This window comes from Triticum dicoccoides, chromosome 6A (genome assembly GCF_002162155.2).
Source record: "Triticum dicoccoides isolate Atlit2015 ecotype Zavitan chromosome 6A, WEW_v2.0, whole genome shotgun sequence".
Classification (NCBI taxonomy): Eukaryota; Viridiplantae; Streptophyta; class Magnoliopsida; order Poales; family Poaceae; genus Triticum; species Triticum dicoccoides.
This window is the reverse complement of record NC_041390.1, coordinates 117,594,664-117,617,758: the sequence shown is the minus strand read 5'-3', so window position 1 is coordinate 117,617,758 and position 23,095 is coordinate 117,594,664.

The following is a 23,095-nucleotide window of genomic DNA, read 5'->3' as shown; positions in this document are numbered from 1 at the left end:
GGTGGCCCTGCAGGCTGCCCGGTTCGGACCAACACTTAGACAAGCACTGGCCCGGGGGGGTTAAAATAAAGATGACCCTTGGGTTGGCCGACCCAAGGGAAGGGTAATAGGTTGTTAGGCAAATGTAAAACCAAGGTTGTGCCTTACTGGAGGAGTTTTATTCAAAGTGAACTGTCAAGGGGTTCCCATAACACCCAACCGCGTAAGGAACGCAAAATCAAGGAACATAACATCGGTATGACGGAAACTAGGGCGGCAAGAGTGGATCAAAACACCAGGCATAAGGCCGAGCCTTCCACACTTTACCAAGTATATAGGTGCATTAATTAAATAAGAGATATTGTGATATCCCAACAAAAACCATGTTCCAACATGGAACAAACACCAATCTTCACCTACAACTATCAACCCTATAAGAGGGACTGAGCCAAGCAGTAACATAGCCTAACAATGGTTTGCTAGGACAAGGTGGGTTAGAGGCTTGACATGGCAATATGGGAGGCATGATATAGCAAGTGGTAGGTATCGTGGCATAGGCGAAAGAGCGAGCAACTAGCAAGCAAAGATAGAAGTGATTTCGAGGGTATGGTCATCTTGCCTGCAATGTTCTCAGAGAGGACGAAAGCTTGATCCTCGTAAGCGTACTCAACGGCTTCCTCGATCACGAACTCGTCTCCCGGCTCTACCCAAGGCAAGAACACAAGCAAAGGAAACCACAATCAACCACGGTGCAATGCGCAAGCAACATGATGCAAAACATGGCATGATATGTGGGATGTGCTATGCAATGCATATGCGTGCTCTAGAAGGAAAAGATTGAACCAGGCCTAAACTTGGCAAACCAAGTGCGCCGCTGGAAACATGAGTTGATTTCGGTCGATATCGATATAAAGATCACCGGAATCGGATGCACGGTTTGCAAATGGCAAGCAAAACAAGAATGGCACGATTCTGTGATTAACAGCACGATGCCATCTAGAATACAACAAGAAACTAAGCTACTTCACTCCAACATAGCAACAAAGCACATGGCGGTGATCTATGCAAGATGCTTGACAAAATACTAACACTGAGCTACGGCTAAATCACAGAAGAGCAGGTTCAAACAAGCATGGCAAAAGTGCAAAAGATATCAGCATCACAGACTTAGTGAAAATACTAACATGCCAGGAATTAACATCAGGAAGCAATGTTTAGAGCAAGATAACAACATGCTACAGGAACATATCATGGAAAACAAGGCATGGAATGAATCTACTCAAAGCATATAACAAAAGTCCCTTACTTACCATAATCCAAAAGGGATCAAAAGATATGATTGCACCCATGTAAACATAGCAGGTTTCGTTAACAGATTCAGACTTAGCAGAAAACTGGACATGGCAAAAACATAGTTAAGTAGGCATGTTTGCGAGCTCGATGCACTCAACACAAGGCATTTCATGACAAAATAAGCATACTACCAGCAAGAAGGCATGATCAAGCAGCTAAACATGGCAAGAACAATCTCATAGCATGCATGGATCTACTACAACAACCTTGGCAAAATTGGTTAACACGTAAACAATCTGCCAGGAACATTTTATAGCAAAAATAGAGCAAGATTGAGTCATTCTAGGTTACTCCATAAATGCAAACAAGGACATGGATGGATAGATCATAACCATATGTTCAAATCATCCTTACTAAGCATACTCAAAAGAAGCATGGATCACTCTGTAGCAACATGAACACATGGCATAAAAATAATAGCAGGAAAATAACTTAGTGAAATTCTAAGTCCCTGAAATCAGCAACATCACGAGAGCTATTTTGCATGCTTGTGCTAGTCACCACATTGATCACCAAAATACATGGCATATACCCCTGTAAAGATGGCATGGCATATCACGGAACACATGTAGAGCTCATGCCCATATGCCGCACACAATAATCATGGCAAAAATGACAAATGCTCAAGATCTGTTCAGAATCAGGAACTAACATTTTATAGCACTCTTGCAACAGTCATTTGGGCATCAAGATGGACTCAAACCAGCATGGTACAATGGAACAAAATGAAGAGGACATCCTGATGAACATTTTGATATATCACATGCCCAAAATGGAGCTACGATGACAGAGTTATGGCATGAGGAAAAGTGCATGAAAATATTGGGGACTTAGGGAAAAATGGGTCAATCTAGGGTTTTCTGGATCCAGATCCGGGTGGCGTGGATCCTGAGGTTCGCCGGAGCTCTTGCCGGAGTTGATGAAGAGGACGGCGGCGTAGGGCGTGGAGCTCGCCGGATTGGGGCCGGGGAGGCCGGATCCGGTGAGGAGGACGGCGGGGAGGTCTGGCCGGTGCCGTGGCAAGGAACGGCGGCGAGGGCGCGCCGGCGAGGAAGCAGAGATCGGCGGTGGCCGGTGGAGGATGCGCGGGGCGGCACGGCTCCTCTCGTAGGGCGAGGGCGGCGGAGAGACGCGGCGCTGCAGGCGGGCCGCGGGGGCCCCGCACGGGCCGAGCGGCCAGCACGGGTGAGGCGAAGTGGGCGCGGCGGCTCGCCCAATTAGGGACCGACACGTGGCGTGGTGAGGGCAGCGGACATGTCCGATCGGTGGAGGGAAGCGTCCGATGGCGCGAGGAGAGGGACAGTTAGGGTTTCATCCGGGATTTGAGGAGGAGGCACCTATTTATAGGTAGAGGGAGCTAGGAGAGTCCAAATGAGGTGCGGTTTTCGGCCACACGATCATGATCGAACGGCCGAGAGGATGGAGGGGTTTGGATGGGTTTTGGGCCACTTTGGAGGGGTGTTGGGCTGCAACACACATCAGGCCTTTACGGTTCCTCGGTTAACCGTTGGAGTATCAAATGAACTCCAAATAGCACGAAACTTGACAGGCGGTCTACCGGTGGTGTACCAAGGCCGCTTGGCAAATCTCAGTCCATTCCGAAATCGTTTAACACCCGCACAGAAAAAGAGACAAAAGAGGGCGCCGGAGGACGTAGGAGTGTCGGATTGCAAAACGAACAACGGGGAAAATGCTCGGATGCATGAGACGAACACGTATGCAAATGCGATGCACATGATGACATGATATGAAATGCATGACACGCAAACAAATGACAAGGCAACAATAGCGAATAACTGGAAGACACCTGGCGCAACGGTCTCGGGGCGTTACACGTGCCTACCCCCCTGGGCGCGTCCTCCACCCGCGTGGGCCGCTCGTTGCTCCACCGACCTACTTCTTCCTCCTATATATATTCATATACCCCGAGAACATCCAGGAGCACCACAAAACCCTATTTCCACCGCCGCAACCTTCTGTACCCAAGAGATCCCATCTTGGGGCCTTTTCCGGAGCTCCCCCGGAGGGGGCATTGATCACTGAGGGCCTCTACATCAAATCCATCGCCCCTCCGATAATGTTTGAGTAGTTTACCTCAGACCTTCGGGTCCATAGCTAGTAGCTAGATGGCTTCTTCTCTCTTTGGATCTCAATACAAAGTTCTCCTCGATTCTCTTGGAGATCTATTCGTTGTAATCTTATTTTGCGGTGTGTTTGTCGAGATCCGATGAATTGTGGGTTTATGATCAAGTTTATCTATGAACAATGTTTGAATCTTCTCTGAATTATTTTATGTATGATTGGTTATCTTTGCAAGTCTCTTTGAATTATCAGTTTGGTTTGGCCTACTAGATTGATCTTGCTTGCAATGAGAGAAGTGCTTAGCTTTGGGTTCAATCTTGCGGTGCTCGATCCCAGTGATAGAAAGGGAAACGACACGTATTGTATTGTTGCCATTGAGGATAAAAAGATGGGGTTTATATCATATTGCATGAGTTTATCCCTCTACATCATGTCATATCACTTAAAGCGTTACTCTGTTCTTATGAACTTAATACTCTAGATGCATGCTGGATAGCGGTCGATGTGTGGAGTAATAGTAGTAGATGCAGGCAGGAGTCGGTCTACTTGTCACGGACGTGATGCCTATATACATGATCATACCTAGATATTCTCATAATTATTCACTTTTCTATCAATTGCTCAATAGTAATTTGTTCACCCACCGTAATACTTATGCTATCTTGAGAGAAGCCACTAGTGAAACCTATGGCCCCCGGGTCTATTCTCCATTATATAAGTTTCTAATCTTTTTTATTTTGCAATCTTTACTTTCAATCTATATCATAAAAATACCAAAAATATTTATCTTATTATTATTTCTATCAGATCTCACTCTTGCAAGTGGCCGTGAAGGGATTGACAACCCCTTTATCGCGTTGGTTGCGAGGTTCTTATTTGTTTGTGTAGGTACGAGGTGACTCGTGCGTGGTCTCCTACTGGATTGATACCTTGGTTCTCAAAAATTGAGGGAAATACTTACGCTACTTTGCTGAATCACCCTTTCTTCTTCAAGGGAAAACCAACGCAGTGCTTAAGAGGTAGCAAGAAGGATTTCTGGCGCCGTTGCCGGGGAGATCTATGCCAAGCCAAGACATACCAAGTACCCATCACAACTCTTATCCTTCGCATTACATTATTTTCCATTTGCCTCTCGTTTTCCTCTCCCCCAATTCACCCTTGCCGTTTTATTCGCCCTCTTTCCATTCACCTATTTTTCTATTGCTTCATCATTATGGCTAGTCCTTTACCTACTCCTTTGTCTCCCGAGAATGAAGTTCTTAATTTTAAACAAAGGGAGGGAGAAAATCTAAAAGATGCTTGGTACAGAATTTGCAATGCGCAAAATAGATCTACTAGGAAGCAATCTACTTCTGTTCTTCTTCGTAATTTTTATGTAGGCACCACTCCTTGGAATAGATATATTGTTGATACCATTACCGGAGGAAATTTCTTGGGGAGCCATACTTTTGATTCTTATAATGCCACGATAGATTTTTTTGTCCACCACCTCTTTTGGTTAATGGAACTATTTTAACTCTGGAACACGTGATGCAACGGTTTGAAATTATTGAAAATAAAGTTTCCACCGTTGAGTTGATTGAAAATTTGGATAGAAAGATCCATAACCAAATGACCCAATACGGATCTAAGGTAGGAGTTTCTCTTAAAAAATTTAAAGAAAAGGGACCTATGGTTAATGAAAAGATAGATCAAGATTCCACTAGAATTGATAAAATTGAGGATATTATTACCAACCTTGGGTCTGCCTTTTCTTCCATGAAAAACACTCCTCCTAATGCTAAGATTGCCAAATTGATGTATGTTCCTAAAAATAAGGGTGAAACTTCTAGTAAGGGAAATGCGGACCTCAAATCCATAAGTGTTCACCCCAACTTTCTCACTATCCTTAAGGAACCTTTTGCTATAAATGATTTTATCGATTTCATGCCTAGGATCTAGATAATTAATAAAAAGAAAGAAACTCCTAGGAGTTATAGGTGTCTTATTGAAGAATTGACTACCAAAGATGGCAATACATAGATCTATCCTCGCTTTTATGCCTAGCTAGGGGCGTTAAACGACAGCGCTTGTTGGGAGGCAACCCAATTTTATTTTTATTCCTTGATTTTTGCTCCTATTTAGTAATAAATAATTTATCTAGCCTCTGTTTTGGTTGTGTTTTTTGTGTTTAATTAGTGATTGTGCCAAGTAGAACCGTTGGGAAGACTTGGGGAAAGTCTTTTTGATCTTGCTGTAAAAAACAGAAACTTTAGCGCTCATGAGAATTGCTCCCATTTTTTTATAGGAGAGTGCTATTTATTTAATTATTTTTGAAGATGATTAATATATAAATTAGTCACGTACAGCAATTCATTTTAGAATTTTTGGGGTTACAGAAGTTTGCGTTAGTTATAGATTACTACAGACTGTTCTGTTTTTGACAGATTCTGTTTTTCGTGTGTTGTTTGCTTATTTTGATGAATCTATGGCTAGTAATGGAGTTTATAAACCATAGAGAGGTTGGAATACATTAGGTTTAACACCAATATAAATAAATAATGAGTTCATTACAGTAACTTTAAGTGGTGTTTTGTTTTCTTTCGCTAACGGAGCTCACGAGATTTTCTGTTAAGTTTTGTGTTGTGAAGTTTTCAAGTTCTGGGTAAAGATTTGATGGATTATGGAACAAGGAGTGGCAAGAGCCTAAGCTTGGGGATGCCCAAGGCACCCAAAGGTAAATCCAAGGACACCAAAAATCCTAAGCTTGGGGATGCCCCGGAAGGCATCCCCTCTTTCGTCTTCGTCCATCGGTAACTTTACCTGGAGCTATAATTTTCTTCACCACATGATATGTGTTTTGCTTGGAGTGTCTTGTATGATTTGAGTCTTTGATTTTTAGTTTACCACAATCATCCTTGATGTACACACCTTTTGAGAGAGACACACATGAATCAGAATTTATTAGAATACTCTATGTGCTTCACTTATATCTTTTGAGCTATATAATTTTTGCTCTATGTGCTTCACTTATATCTTTTAGAGCATGGTGGTGGTTTTATTTTATAGAAATAATTGATCTCTCATGCTTCACTTATATTATTTTGAGAGTCCTTTAGAACAACATGGAAATTTGCTTTTAGTCATAACAAAAAAAACTTTCATATAAGTGCATTGAATACTATGGGAAGTTTGATACTTGATAATTGTTTTGAGATATGGAGGTGGTGATATTAGAGTCATGCTAGTTGAGTAGTTGTGAATTTGAGAAATACTTGTGTTGAAGTTTGTGATTCCCGTAGCATGCATGTATGGTGAACCGTTATGTGATGAAGTCAGAGCATTATTTATTGATTGATTGTCTTCCTTATGAGTGGCGGTCGGGGACGAGAGATGGTATTTTCCTACCAATCTATCCCCCTAGGAGCATGATCTTAGTACTTTGTTTTGATAACTAATAGATTTTTGCAATAAATATGTGAGTTCTTTATGACTAAGGTTGAGTCCATGGATTATACACACTCTCACCCTTCAACATTTGCTAGCCTCTCTATTACCGCGCACTTTTTGCCGGTATCATACACCCACCATATACCTTGCTCAAAACAGCCACCATACCTACCTATTATCGCATTCCCATAGGAATTCTGAGATATATTGCCATGCAACTTTCCATCGTTCCGTTTGTTATGACACGCTTCATCATTGTCATATTGCCATGCATGATCATGTAGTTGACATTGTATTTGTGGCAAAGCCACCGTTCATAATTTCTTCATACATGTTACTCTTGATTCATTGCATATCCCGGTACACCGCTGGAGGCGTTCACATAGAGTCATATTTTGTTCTAAGTATTGAGTTATAATTCTTGAGTTGTAAGTAAAAAAGAAGTGTGATGATCATCATTATTAGAGCATTGTCCTAGTGAGGAAAGGATGATGGAGACTATGATTCCCCCACAAGTCGGCATGAGATTCCGGACGAAAAAAAGTCCCAAATAAAAAAAAGAAAAAAATGAGAGAAAAAGAGAGAAGGGACAATGTTACTATCCTTTTTCCACACTTGTGCTTCAAAGTAGCACCATGATCTTCATGATAGAGAGTCTCCTATGTTGTCACTTCCATAAACTAGTGGGAATTTTACATTATAGAACTTGGCTTGTATATTCCAATGATGGGCTTCCTCAAATTACCCTAGGTCTTCATGAGCAAGCAAGTTGGATGCACACCCACTTAGTTAATTTTGTTGAGCTTTCATACATTTATAGCTCCAGTGCATCCGTTGCATGGCAATCCCTACTCACTCACATTGATGTCTATTGATGGGCATCTCCATAGCCCATTGATACGCCTAGTTGATGTGAGACTATCTTCTCCTTTTTGTCTTCTCCACAACCACCATTCTATTCCACCTATAGTGCTATGTCCATGGCTCACGCTCATGTATTGCGTGGAAGTTGAAAAAGCTTGAGAACATCAAAAGTATGAAACAATTGCTTGGCTTGTCATCGGGGTAGTGCATGATTTAATATTTTTTGTGATGAAGATAGAGCATAGCCAGATTATATGATTTTGTAGGGATAATATTCTTTGGCCATGTTATTTTGAGAAGACATGATTGCTTAGTTAGTATGCTTGAAGTATTATAATTTTTATGTCAATATTAAACTTTTATCTTGAATCTTTCGGATCTGAACATTCATGCCACAATAAAGAAAAATTACATTAAGAAATATGTTAGGAAGCATTCCACATCAAAAATTCTGTTTTTATCATTTACCTACTCGAGGACGAGCAGGAATTAAGCTTGGGGATGCTTGATACGTCTCCAACGTATCTATAATTTTTGATTGTTCCATGATATTGTATTATCTGTTTTAGATGTTAATGGGCTTTATTTTACACTTTTATATTATTTTTGGGACTCACCTATTAACCAGAGGGCCAGCCCAAATTGCTGTTTTTTTCCTATTTCAGTGTTTCGCAGAATAGGAATATCAAACGGAGTCCAAACGGAATGAAACCTTCGGGAGCGTTATTTTTGGAACAAACATGATCCAGGAGACTTGGAGTGGACGCCAAGAAACAATCGAGGAGGCCACGAGGCAGGGGGCGTGCCTACCCCCCTGGGCGCGCCATCCACCCTCGTGGGCCCCTCATTGCTCCACCGAACTACTTCTTCCTCCTATATATATTCATATACCCAGATAACATCCAGGAGCACCATGAAACCCTATTTCCACCGCCGCAACCTTCTGTACCTAAGAGATCCCATCTTGGGGCCTTTTCCGGAGCTCCGCTGGAGGGGGCATTGATCACGGAGGGCCTCTACATCAACTCCATGGCCCCTCCGATGATGTGTGAGTAGTTTACCTCGGACCTTCGGGTCCATAGCTAGTAGCTAGATGGCTTCTTCTCTCTCTTTGGATCTCAATACAAAGTTCTCCTCGATTCTCTTGGAGATCTATTTGATGTAATCTTCTTTTGTGATGTCTTTGTCGAGATCCGCTGAATTGTGGGTTTATGATCAAGTTTATCTATGAACAATATTTGATTCTTCTCTGAAATCTTTTATGTATGATTGGTTATCTTTGCATGTCTCTTCGAATTATCAGTTTGGTTTGGCCTACTAGATTGATCTTTCTTGCAATGGGAGAAATGCTTAGCTTTGGGTTCAATATTGCGGTGCTCGATCCCAGTGATAGAAAGGGAAACGACACGTATTGTATTGTTGCCATCGAGAATAAAAAGATGGGGTTTATATCATATTGCATGAGTTTATACCTCTACATCATGTCATCTTGCTTAAAGCGTTACTCTGTTCTTATGAACTTAATACTCTAGATGCATGCTGGATAGCGGTCGATGTGTGGAGTAATAGTAGTAGATGCAGGCAGGAGTCGGTCGACTTATCACGGACGTGATGCCTATATACATGATCATACCTAGATATTCTCATAATTATTCGCTTTTCTATCAATTGCTCGACAACAATTTGTTCACCCATCGTAATACTTATGCTATCTTGAGAGAAGCCACTAGTGAAACCTATGGCCCCCGGGTCTATTCTCCATTATATAAGTTTCCAATCTATTTTATTTTGCAATCTTTACTTTCAATCTATATCATAAAAATACCAAAAATATTTATCTTATTATTATTATTATTTTTATCAGATCTCACTCTTACAAGTGGCCGTGAAGGGATTGACAACCCCTTTATCGCATTGGTTGCGAGGTTCATATTTGTTTGTATAGGTACAAGGTGACTCGCGCGTGGTCTCCTACTGGATTGATACCTTGGTTCTCAAAAACTGAGGGAAATACTTACGCTACTTTGCTACATCACCCTTTCCTCTTCAATGGAAAACCAACGCAGTGCTCAAGAGGTAGCAGTACCCTACAAACAATTTCTTCTTATGTTCTCCACTAGATAGGAACTTTGGAGTGATTCTTCATCGCACGTCGATGGATGGTTATATGATCAAATTATATTAGCATTGTTGAGAGATTGCACTAGCGAAAGTACGAACCCTAGGCCTCATTTTCAAGCATTGCAGTACCATTTGTGCTCTGTTTTATCAATTGCCACCTTGCTTTTTTTATTGTTCCTATTACAAAAATCAATATCTACTATCCATACTACACTTTTATTACCATCTCTTCGTCGAACTAGTGCACCTATACAATTTTCCACTGTATTGGGTGCGTTGGGGACACAAGAGACTTTATATTATTTGGTTGCAGGGTTGTTTGAGAGAGACCATCTTCATCCTACGCCTCCCACGGATTGATAAACCTTAGGTCATCCACTTGAGGGAAAATTGCTACTATCCTACAAAACTCTGCGCTTGGAGGCCCAACACGTGTCTACAAGAATAAGGTTGCGTAGTAGACATCAAGCTCTTTTCTGGGTGCTACATTTTATCAATTGTTGCCTTGCTGTTTTTTATTTTTCCAATTACAAAAATCAATATCTACTATCCATACTACACTTTTATTACCATCTCTTCGCCGAACTAGTGCACCTATACAATTTGCCATTGTATTGGGTGTGTTGGGGACACAAGAGACTTTTTATTATTTGGTTGCAGGGTTGTTTGAGAGAGACCATCTTCATCCTACACCTCACATGGATTGATAAACCTTAGGTCATCCACTTGAGGGAAAATTTCTACTGTCCTACAAAACTCTGCGCTTGGAGGCCCAACACGTGTCTACAAGAATAGGGTTCCGTAGTAGACATCAGGCTCTTTTCGGGCACCGTTGCTGGGGAGGTGAGTGTGTTGGGGAGCGCAGTATTTCAAAACAATTCCTACGATCACGCAAGATCTATCTAGGAGATGCATAGCAACGAGAGGGGAGAGTATGTCTACGTAACCTCGTAGACTGAAAGCGAAAGTGTTAAGAAACACGGTTGATGTAGTCGAACGTCTTCGCGATTCAACCGATCAAGTACCGAACGCACGGCACCTCCGCGATCTGCACACGTTCAGCTCGGGTGACGTCCCTCATACTCTTGATCCAGTTGAGGCCGAGGGAGAGTTTCGTCAGCACGATGGTGTGTTGACGGTGATGATGAAGTTACCAGTGTAGGGCTTCGCCTAAGCACTACGACGATATGATAGAGGTGTGTATCTGTGGAGGGGGGCATCGCACACGGCTAAAACAATTGTCAACTTGTGTGTCTATGGGGTGCCCCCTCCCCCGTATATAAAGGAGGGGCCGTCCGGCCCTCATGGTGCACCCCTAACGGGGAATTCCTACTCCTACTAGGAGTAGGTTTCCCCCCTTTCCTAGCCTTAATAGGAGGGGGGAGGAAGGGGAAGGAGAGAAGAAGGAAAGGGGGCCGGCCCCCCTCCCAATTAGGATTGGGCTTGGGGGGCGCGCCCCCACCTCTTGGCCGCCTCTTCTCTCTTCCACTAAAGCCCATGTAGGCCCATTAAGCCCCCGGGGGGTTCCGGGTGACCCACCGGTACTCCGCTATATGCCCGAACTCATCCGAAACCATTCCAGTGTCCAAACATAACCTTCCAATATATCAATCTTCATGTCTCGACCATTTTGAGACTCCTCATCATGTCCGTGGTCACATCCGGGACTCCGAACTACATTCGGTACATCAAAACACATAAACTCATAATACCGATCGTCATTGAACGTTAAGTGTGCAGACCCTACGGGTTCGAGAACTATGTAGACATGACTGAGACTCATCTCCGGTCAATAACCAATAGTTGAACCTGGATGCTCATATTGGTTCCTACATATTCTACGAAGCTCTTTATCGGTCAAACCGCCTAACAACATGTGTTGTTCCCTTTGTCATCGGTATGTTACTTGCCAGAGGTTTGATCGTCAGTATCATCTACCTATTCAATCTCGTTACCGGCAAGTCTCTTTACTCGTTCCATAATGCAACATCCCGTAACTAACTCATTAGTAACATTGCTTGCATGGCTTATAGTGATGTGCATTACCGAGAGGGCCCAGAGATACCTCTCCGACTATCGGAGTGACAAATCCTAATCTCGATCTATGCAAACTCAACAAACACCATCGGAGACACCTGTAGAGCATCTTTATAATCACTTAGTTACGTTGTGACATTTGATAGCACACTAAGTGTTCCTCCGGTATTCGGGAGTTGCATAATCTCATAGTCATAGGAACATGTATCAGTTATGGAGAAAGCAATGGCAATAAACTAAACGATCATAATGCTAAGCAAACGGATGGGTCAAGTCAATCACATCATTATATAATGATATGATCCCGTTCATCAAATGACAACTCATGTCTATGGCTAGGAAACTTAACCATCTTTGTTTAACGAGCTAGTCAAGTGAGGCATACTCGTGACACTCTGTTTGTCTATGTATTCACACATGTACTAAGTTTCCGGTTAATAAAATTCTAGCATGAATAATAAACATTTATCATGATATAAGGAAATATAAATAACAACTTTATTATTGCCTCTAGGGCATATTTCCTTCGGTCTCCCACTTGCACTAGAGCCAATAATCTAGATTACACTGTAATGATTCTAACACCCATGGAGTCTTGGTGTTGATCATGTTTTGCTCGTGAGAGAGGCAACATTCAGATCCGTATGTATCTTGCAAATATCTATGTCTTCCTCCTTGACTTGATCGCGGATGGAATTGAAGCGTCTCTTGATGTGCTAGGTTCTCTTGTGAAATTTAGATTCCTTTGCCAAGGCAATTGCACTAGTATTGTCACAAAATATTTTCGTTGGACCTGATGAACTAGGTATGACACCTAGATCAGATATGAAGTCCTTCATCCAGACTCGTTCTTTTGCTGCTTCCGAAGCAGCTATGTACTCCGCTACACACGTAGATCCCGCTATGACTTTTTGCTTAAAACTCCACCAACTGACAGCTCCACCATTCAATAAAAATATGTATCCGGTTTGTGACTTAGAGTCATCCGAATGAGTGTCAAAGTTTGCATCGACGTAACCATTTACGACGAGCTCTTTGTCACCTCCATAAACGAGAAACATATCCTTAGTCCTTTTCAGGTATTTCAGGATGTTCCTGACCGCTGTCCAATGATCCACTCCTGGATTACTTTGGTACCTCCCTACTAAACTAATAGCAAGCCACACATCAGTTCTGGTACACAACATTGCATACATGATAGAACCTATGGCTAAAGCATAGGGAATGACTTTCATTTTCTCTCCATCTTCTGTAGTGGTCGGGCATTGAGTCTGACTCAACTTCACACCTTGTAACACAGGCAAGAACCATTTCTTTGCTTGATCCATTTTGAACTTCTTCAAAACTTTATCAAGGTATGTGCTTTGTGAAAGTCCAATTAAGCGTCTTGATCTATCTCTATAGATCTTGATGCCCAATATATAAGCAGCTTCACCGAGGTCTTTCATTGAAAAATTCTTATTCAAGTATCCTTTTATGCTATTCAGAAATTCAGTATCATTTCCGATCAACAATATGTCATCCACATATAATATCAGAAATGCTACTGAGCTCCCACTCACTTTCTTGTAAATACAGGCTTCTCCAAAAGTCTGCATAAAACCATATGCTTTGATCACATTATCAAAGCGTATACCAGTCAATAAATGGATCGTTGGAGCTTACACACTTTGTTAGCACCTTTTGGATCGACAAAACCTTCTGGTTGCATCATATACAACTCTTCTTTAAGATATCCATTAAGGAATGCAGTTTTGACATCCATTTGCCAAATTTCATAATCATAAAATGTGGCAATTGCTAACATGATTCGGATAGACTTAAGCATCGCTACGGGTGATAAAGTGTCATCATAGTCAACTCCTTGAACTTGTCGAAAACCTTTCGCAACAAGTCGAGCTTTGTAGACAATAACATTACTGTCAGTGTCAGTCTTCTTCTTGAAGATCCATTTATTCTCTATGGCTTGCCGATCAACAGGCAAGTCAACCAAAGTCCACACTTTGTTCTCATACATGGATCCTATCTCAGATTTCATGGCCTTAAGACATTTTGTGGAATCTGGGCTTGTCGTCGCGTCCTCATAGTTTGTAGGTTCATCATGGGCAAGTAACATGACTTCCAGAACAGGATTACCGTACTACTCTGGTGCGGATCTTACTCTGGTTGACCTACGAGGTTCGGTAGTAACTTGATCAGAAGTTTCATGATCATCATCATTAGCTTCCTCACTAATTGATGTAGGAATCACTAGAACTGATTTCTATGATGAACTACTTCCCAATAAGCGAGTAGGTACAATTACCTCATCAAGTTCTACTTTCCACCCACTCACTTCTTTCGAGAGAAACTCCTTCTCTAGAAAGGATCCATTCTTAGCAACGAATATCTTGCCTTCGGTTCCGTGATAGAAGGTCTACCCAATAGTCTCCTTTGGGTATCCTATGAAGACACATTTCTCTGATTTGGGTTCGAGCTTATCAGGTTGAAGATTTTTCACATAAGCATCGCAGCCCCAAACTCTAAGAAACGACAACTTTGGTTTCTTACCAAACCACAGTTCATAAGGCGTCGTCTCAACGGATTTAGATGGTGCCCTATTTAATGTGAATGCAACCGTCTCTAAAGCATAAACCCAAAACGATAGCGGTAAATCAGTAAGAGAAATCATAGATCGCACCATATCTAGTAACGTACGATTACGATGTTCGGACACACCATTATGCTGTGGTGTTCTGGGTGGCGTGAGTTGCGAAACTATTCCGCATTGTTTCAAATGAAGACCAAACTCGTAACTCAAATATTCTCCTCCATGATCAGATTGTGCAAACTTTATTTTATTGTTACGATGATTTCCCACTTCACTCTGAAATTCTTTGGACTTTTCAAATGTTTCAGACTTATGTTTCATCAAGTAGACATACCCATATCTGCTCAAATTATCTGTGAAGGTCAGAAAATAATGACACCTGCCACGAGCATCAACCCTCATTGGACTGCATACATCAGTATGTATTATTTCCAGTAAGTCTGTTGCTCGTTCCATTGTTTTGGAGAACGGAGTCTTAGTTATCTTACCCATGAGGCATGGTTCGCAAGCATCAAGTGATTCATAATCAAGTGATTCCAAAAGCCCATCAGCATGGAGTTTCTTCATGCGCTTGACACCAATATGACCTAAACGGCAGTGCCACAAATAAGTTGCACTATCCTTATTAAACTTATATCTTTTGGCTTCAATACTATGAATATGTGTATCACTACTATCAAGATTTAGTAAAAATAGACCACTCATCAAGGGTGCATGAACATAAAAGATATTAATCATATAAATAGAAGAACTATTATTCTCTGATTTAAATGAATAACCATCTCGCATCAAACAAGATCCAGATATAATGTTCATGCTTAACACTGGCACCAAATAACAATTATTCAGGTCTAAAACTAATCCCGAAGGTGGATGTAGAGGTAGCGTGCCGATGTCGATCACATCAACTCTGGAACCATTTCCCACGTGCATCGTCACCTCGTCCTTAGCCAATCTTCGCTTAATCCATAGCCCCTGTTTCGAGTTGCAAATATTAGCAACAAAACCAGTTTCAAATACCCAGGCGCTATTGCGAGCATTAGTAAGGCACACATCAATAACATGTATATCAAATATACCTTTCACTTTGCCATCCTTCGTATCCGCCAAATACTTGGGGTAGTTCCGCTTCCAGTGACCAGTCCCTTTGCAGTAGAAGCACTCAGTCTCAGGCTTAGGTCTAGACTTGGGCTTCTTCATTTGAGCAGCAACTTGTTTGTTGTTCTTCTTGAAGTTCCCCTTCTTCCCTTTGCCCTTCTTCTTGAAACCGGTTGTCTTGTTGACCATCAGCACTTGATGCTCCTTCTTGATTTCTACCTCTGCAGCCTTTAGCATCGCGAAGAGCTCGGGAATTGTATTATCCACCCCTTGCATATTATAATTCATCACGAAGCTTTTGTAGCTTGGTGGCAGTGATTGAAGAACTCTGTCGATGACACTATCAACCGGAAGATTAACTCCCAGCTGAGTCAAGTGATTGTGGTACCCAGACATTCTGAGTATGTGTTCACTGAAAGAACTATTCTCCTCCATTTTGCAGCTATTGAACTTATTAGAGACTTCATATTTCTCAATCCGGGCATTTTCTTGAAATATTGACTTCAACTCCTGGAACATCTCATATGCTCCATGACGTTCAAAACATTGTTGAAGTCCCAGTTCTAAGCCGTAAAGCATGGCACACTGAACTATCGAGTAGTCATCAGCTTTGCTCTGCCAGGTGTTCACAACATCTGGAGTTGCTCCTGCAGTAGGTTTGGCACCTAGCGGTGCTTCGAGGACGTAATTCTTCTATGCAGCAATGAGGATAATCCTCAAGTTACGGACCCAGTCCGTGTAGTTTCTACCATCATCTTTCAACTTAGCTTTCTCTAGGAACGCATTAAAATTCAATGGAACAACAACACGGGCCATTTATCTACAACAACATAGACATGCAAAAATACTATCAGGTACGAAGTTCATGATAAATTAAAGTTCAATTAATCAAATTACTTAAGAACTCCCACTTACATAGACATCCCTCTAATCATCTAAGTGATCACGTGATCCATATCAACTAAACCATGTCCGATCATCACGTGAGATGGAGTAGTTTTCAATGGTGAACATCACTATGTTGATCATATCTACTATATGATTCACGCTCGACCTTTCGGTCTCAATGTTCCGAGGCCATATCTGCATATGCTAGGCTCATCAAGTTTGACCCGAATATTCAGCTTGTGCAAAACTGGCTTGCACCCGTTGTATGTGAACGTAGAGCTTATCACACCCGATCATCACATGGTGTCTCGGCACGACGAACTGTAGCAACGGTGCATACTCAGGGAGAACACTTATAACTTGAAATCTAGTGAGAGATCATCTTATAATGCTACCGCCGTACTAAGCAAAATAAGATGCATAAAGGATAAATATCACATGCAATCAATATGAGTGATATGATATGGTCATCATCATCTTGTGCCTTTGGTATCCATCTCCAAAGCACCGTCATGATCACCATCGTCACCAGCTTGACACCTTGATCTCCATTGTAGCATCGTTGTCGTCTCACCAACTATTGCTTCTACGACTATCACTACCGCTTAGTGATAAAGTAAAGCAATTACATGGCGATTGCATTTCATACAATAAAGCGACAACCATATGGCTCCTGCCAGTTGCCGATAACTATGTTACAAAACATGATCATCTCATACAACAATTTATATAATCATGTCTTGACCATATCACATCACAACATGCCCCGCAAAAACAAGTTAGACGTCCTCTACTTTGTTGTTGCAAGTTTTACGTGGCTGCTACGGGCTTAGCAAGAACTGTTCTTACCTACGCATCAAAAACCACAATGCGGTATAGTGACTGCTTTTTGATATGCAGAAAGAACCCTGTTCATTGAATCCGATTCAACTAAAGTTGGAGAAACTGAGACCCGCCAGCCACCTGTGTGCAAAGCACGTCAGTAGAACCAGTCTCATGAACGTGGTCATGTAATGTCGGTCCAGGCCGCTTCATCCAACAATACCGCCGAATCAAGAAACAACTAGTGACAGCAAAAAATATGTATATACCCACACCCACAACTCCTTTGTGTTCTACTCATGCATATAACATCTACGCATAGACCTGGCTCGGATGCCATTGTTGGGGAATGTAGTATTTCAAAAAAATTCCTACAATCACGCAAGATCTATCTAGGAGATGCATAGCAATGACAGGGGAGAGTATGTATACGTACCCTTCTAGACCGAAAGCGGAAGCGTTAAGAAACGCGGCTGATGTAGTCAAACGTCTTCGCGATCCAACCGATCAAGTACGGAACGCACGACAATTTCGCGATCTGCACAAGTTCAGCTCGGTGGCATCCCTCGTACTCTTGATCCAGTTGAGGCCGAGGGAGAGTTTCGTCTGCATGATGGCGTGTTGACGGTGATTATGAAGTTGCTGTCGCAGGGCTTCACCTAAGCACTACGACGATTTGACCGAGTTGTGTATCTGTGGAGGGGGGCACCGCACACGGCTAAAACAATTATCAACTTGTGTGGCTATGGGGTGCCCCCCTCCCCCATACATAAAGGAGGGGAGGATGGGGGCGGTCGTCCCTCATGGTGCGCCCCCAAGGGGGGATTCCTACTCCTACTAGGAGTAGATTTCCCCCATTTTCTAGTCCTAATAGGAGGGGGAAGGAAGGGGAAGAAGAGAAGAAGGAAAGAGGGCCGGTCCCCTCCCAATTCGGATTGGGCTTGGGGGGCGCACCCCCACCTCTTGGCCCCCTCCTCACTCTTCCACTAAAGCCACCCCCGGGGGGTTCCGGTAACCCACCGGTACTCCAGTATATGCCCGAACTTATCTGAAACCATTCCGGTGTCCAAACATAACCTTCGAATATATCAATCTTCATTTCTCGACCATTTCAAGACTCCTCGTCATGTCCGTGATCACATCCGGGACTCCGAACTACCTTCGGTACATCAAAACACATAAACTCATAATACCGATGGTCATCGAACTTAAGCGTGAGGACCCTACGGGTTCGAGAACTATGTTGACATGACCGTGACTCATCTCCGATAAATAACCAATAGCGGAACCTGGATGCTCATATAGGTTCCTATGTATTCTATGAAGATCTTTATCGCTCAAACTGCATAACAACATATGTTGTTCCCTTTGTCATCGGTATGTTACTTACCCAAGATTCGATTGTCGGTATGATCATACCTAGTTCAATATCGTTACCAGCAGGTCTCTTTACTCGTTCCGTAATGCAACATCCCATAACTAACTCATTAGTCACATTGCTTGCAAGGCTTATAGTGATGTGCATTACCGAGAGGGCCTAGAGATACCTCTCCGACTACCGGAGTGACAAATCCTAATCTCGATCTATGCCAACTCAACAAACACCATCGGAGACACCTGTAGAGCATCTTTATAGCCACTCATTTACATTGTGACATTTGATAGCACACTAAGTGTTCCTCCGGTATTCGGGAGTTGCATAATCTCATAGTCATAGGAACATGTATAAGTTATGGAGAAAGCAATAGCAATAAACTAAAGGATCATAATGCTAAGCTAACGGATTGGTCAAGTCAATCACATCATTCTCTAATGTTGTGATCCCGTTCATCAAATGACAACTCATGTCTATGGCTAGGAAACTTAACCATCTTTGATTAACGAGCTAGTCAAGTAGAGGCATACTAGTGACACTCTGTTTGTCTATGTATTCACACATGTACTAAGTTTCCGGTTAATACAATTCTAGCATGAATAATAAACATTCATCATGATATAAGGAAATATAAATATCAACTTTATTATTGCCTCTAGGGCATATTTCCTTCAGAGTGCTTGAAGGTATATCTTTAGATCTTGCAATTGAATCTCTTAGTTTCTTGTTTTATCACTAGTAAGGTTTATAAAATAAAACTACAAAAAATGGAACTAAGGTTGCATCATATTATTGATCATCTTTATAATAACTTCCTTGAAAACGATGGATCGGAAAATTGTGCTCAATTGTTAGAAGAAGAAGTCAATAAAATGTTTGGCACAAAATATTTGAATGATGAGCATGATTGCAATGTTGTTAGTATTAATTCTTTGAATATCCAAAAAATGCTAATGATTATTGCACTAGTCATGAGAAAAATGTTTCTTATAAGCATGTCAGTTTTTGTGGAGTGCATAAAGTTTGTGAAGACATGCCTTATAGGGAAGATAGCTTTTGTAAGAAGCATAAACATGATAGAACTAATTCTTTGCTCAAAGTGATAGATGAATTCGCTACAACATTATGTTCTCCTTTTCCCATTACTTGTGATCTTTGCAATAAAGTTGGTCACCTTAATTTCCAATGCATGCTTTTTCATGATTGCATCGTGTCCAAATATTGCAATAACTTGATAACCCTTGAACTTTATAATGAACTTTGACTATTTTTGGGGAGTGAAGAATTGACATGTAAAAATAGTTGGTTTGAAGTATTCATTCTCACGGATGACATTGAAACTAAACTAAAAAATATCTATATGTTTTGCATGGTAAATTACAACAAGAATGCTTATATTGCCAACTATAGAAAGATGGGAAAACTGTCAGGACCCCGATTCCAAGTCACATTGATCTAGCCGGTAACACCTCATATCACATTGCGGCCTCACGCACGGTATCCCCACGGGTGTCGCCTTACCATGGCCAGGGACAGTTTGCGCCTTTTGGCTCACATATATGATAGTGTCGCTAGCATCCATATGACAGAGAACCCGGGCCGACATGGCTAGTTGTGAACCCAAAACGGCACAGACCTATGGGGACAGGCATACATGAATCACATCGAGCATGTCGGTCATCAGCGAGTGAATCTAGGCTGTAGCACTGGGCTAACAGGACTCCGGGGAACCCGGGCTGTAGCAGGCTAGGCAGGACTCCGGAAGTCACAGCGTGACATTTCCCCGAAGGGACAGACATAGGAACGAAATGAAACACATGCCGGCCAGTCAAGTGTCCTGAGCAGTAGTGCTGGGCTAGCAGGACTCCGGTGAACCGGGCTGTAGCGGACTACTATGGGTCAAGGAGCACTAGACTACATTTCCCCATAAGAGAGGTTGCCAAGGATAAACAACTAGATTGTCGGATCCCACACATACCAAGCATTTCAATCATACACACAATATGCTCGATATGTGTAAGTACAACATGGAATCACAACATAACTCTACGACTCAAGTATTTATTCAGTAGGCTCCGAGGAGCGAGATATTACAAACATGGGTCTCATGACCCAACAATCATAGCATACAAATCAAAACACATGCGGAAGCTTAACATGTCTGAGTACAGACATCTACAAATGAAAAAGGCTAAGAAGCCTGACTATCTACCAGATCCTGCCGAGGGCACAAGATCGTAGCTGAGGTAGCAAGCTAAACGTCGGAGCCCACACAGAACTACTAGCGAGACTGACGTCTCTCTGGAGAACATAAATTAAGCAAATGTGAGTACAATTGTACTCAGCAAGACTTACATCAGAACTAACTACATATGCATCAGTATCAACAAAGGGGTAGTGGAGTTTAACTATAGCAAGCCAGCTTTGACTCAGTGGCTAACCTGAACTACGACAGCAAGCAACTCTTTTGAGGTGGCGCACACGAGTCCACATATTCACCATATCAATACACCACTATGGATCCGCTCCCGTCTCCCTACGAGAAGGCCATCCATAGCACTCACGCTTATCTTGCGAGTTTTAGTGTATCCACTTTCACTTGTCTATGAACTATGCAAGGGGTCCAAGTTTCCATATCCGAGGAATCCAGCTATTCGAATAGATAATGATAACCCTGCAGGGGTGTACTTCTTCACACACGCTCCCACCACTTATCACCATATACACGTCATGTATCTCGGCAACCTTCAAGCGGAAGCCTGGCGAGGGTGTCGGCCATGGCCTACCTAAACACTCAAGTCTCTAGTCCAAGTTTATCGCCTATCCAGGTTCCATCCGCAGGGAGTCCGGCCGAGGTTTCCACATACAGCCCCAAACGATGTGAACAGGGTTCCCGAGACACCAAACGGGCGCCCGGTACACCATGCCACGGTGTATCTACCGCATCATAGCCCACCCCTAGGGTCAGCGCTACGCATGGCCGCCAACACATAACCTACAAACACCAGAAACTAGTTGCAACTCATGGACAGAGTACTAGGGTGATTAAGAAGCCGAGAGGGTCAATTAAGGATCCCAATGAGTGGTAGTAGCTGTTCATGGATCACAGACACAGAACTCAGTTCCTGAGGACGGTTTCAATGAGACAACCCACCATGTACTCCTACATGGCCTCTCACCGCTACCTTTACCAAATCATGTTCACACACTTAGCTCACACACAGTAGGACATGTTCACACACCTCCGATTCATCCCCGATGAATCATACCTGACTCAACTCTAAGCAGTACCACGCATGACAAACAAACATGAATGAGTAGGCACATCAGGGCTCAAACAACTCCTACTCATGCTAGTGGGTTTCATCTATTTACTATGGCAATGACAGGTCATGCAGAGGAAAGGGGTTCAACTACCGCAGCATGTAACAGTTGAATCGTTGTTGTCCTAATGCAGTAAAAGAGAGCAGGAGCGAGAGAGTGGTATTGTATCGGAATGAACAAGGGGGTTTTGCTTGCCTGGCACTTCTGAATATAATATAGTTCTTCATCGGTGTCATCGATCACGTCCTCGGAACCACGTCTATTGAGAGGGGACAATTACCGGCAAGGGAACATAAACAACATTCAATTAATGCAATGCACAAGCGAATGAATGATATGACGTATTAAGGTACTGAATTGACCTAATGCAATATCTAGCCAATTTAATTGAAGTGGAACTCAAACAAGATCAAATTCCAACTCCAAATGTTATTTCATAAGTTGCCCTAATCATAATTTGTCCTATTCAGTGAGGTTAACTTGTTCAAACATGCATGATCATGGCATAAACAGATTCTTCATATTTTTCTGATCATTTTTCATATATAATTTATTTCATTTGGAGTTATGGTTTAATTTCTATGAATGTTGGAAGTTTTGGGCATTTTCTGGAATTTCCTGATTATTTTTAAAAACCAGAAAATCATTAATTGTGTCAGCACTGCGTCATGCCTGCGTCAGCAGTCAACTGGGTTGACCCAGGTCAAACCTGACGTGTGGGGGCCACACTTCAGTGACACAGGGCTAATCCCGGTCAAACCCAGCGCTGACTGGGGTTTGACCAGGCCTGGGGCCCGCTGTCAGTGAGAGGGGGGGTTAATTAGGCGCTAAAAGAGCTGGTGCCACATCAGGGAACGACGTTTTGTCGCCGGTGGCCAAATCCCGTGGTGGTGGCTCGCCGGTGTTGGTCGGAACGGCGCTACAGGGCACCGTTTTGCGCGTGGTTTGCGGCTACAGGTAGCTGGGGGTGCGGCGCATCCAGAGGTGGCGGCGGCTAGAGCAGGGGTGGCTGGGGATTGCCGGAACGGAGCTCATGGCGGTGGCCGAAGTTCAGGCGTCAGTGAGGACGACGCTAGGGTGCATAGAGGGAGGCTTGGGTGGTGGTGTTGGGTTTCTTGGGAGGTCCTGAGCAT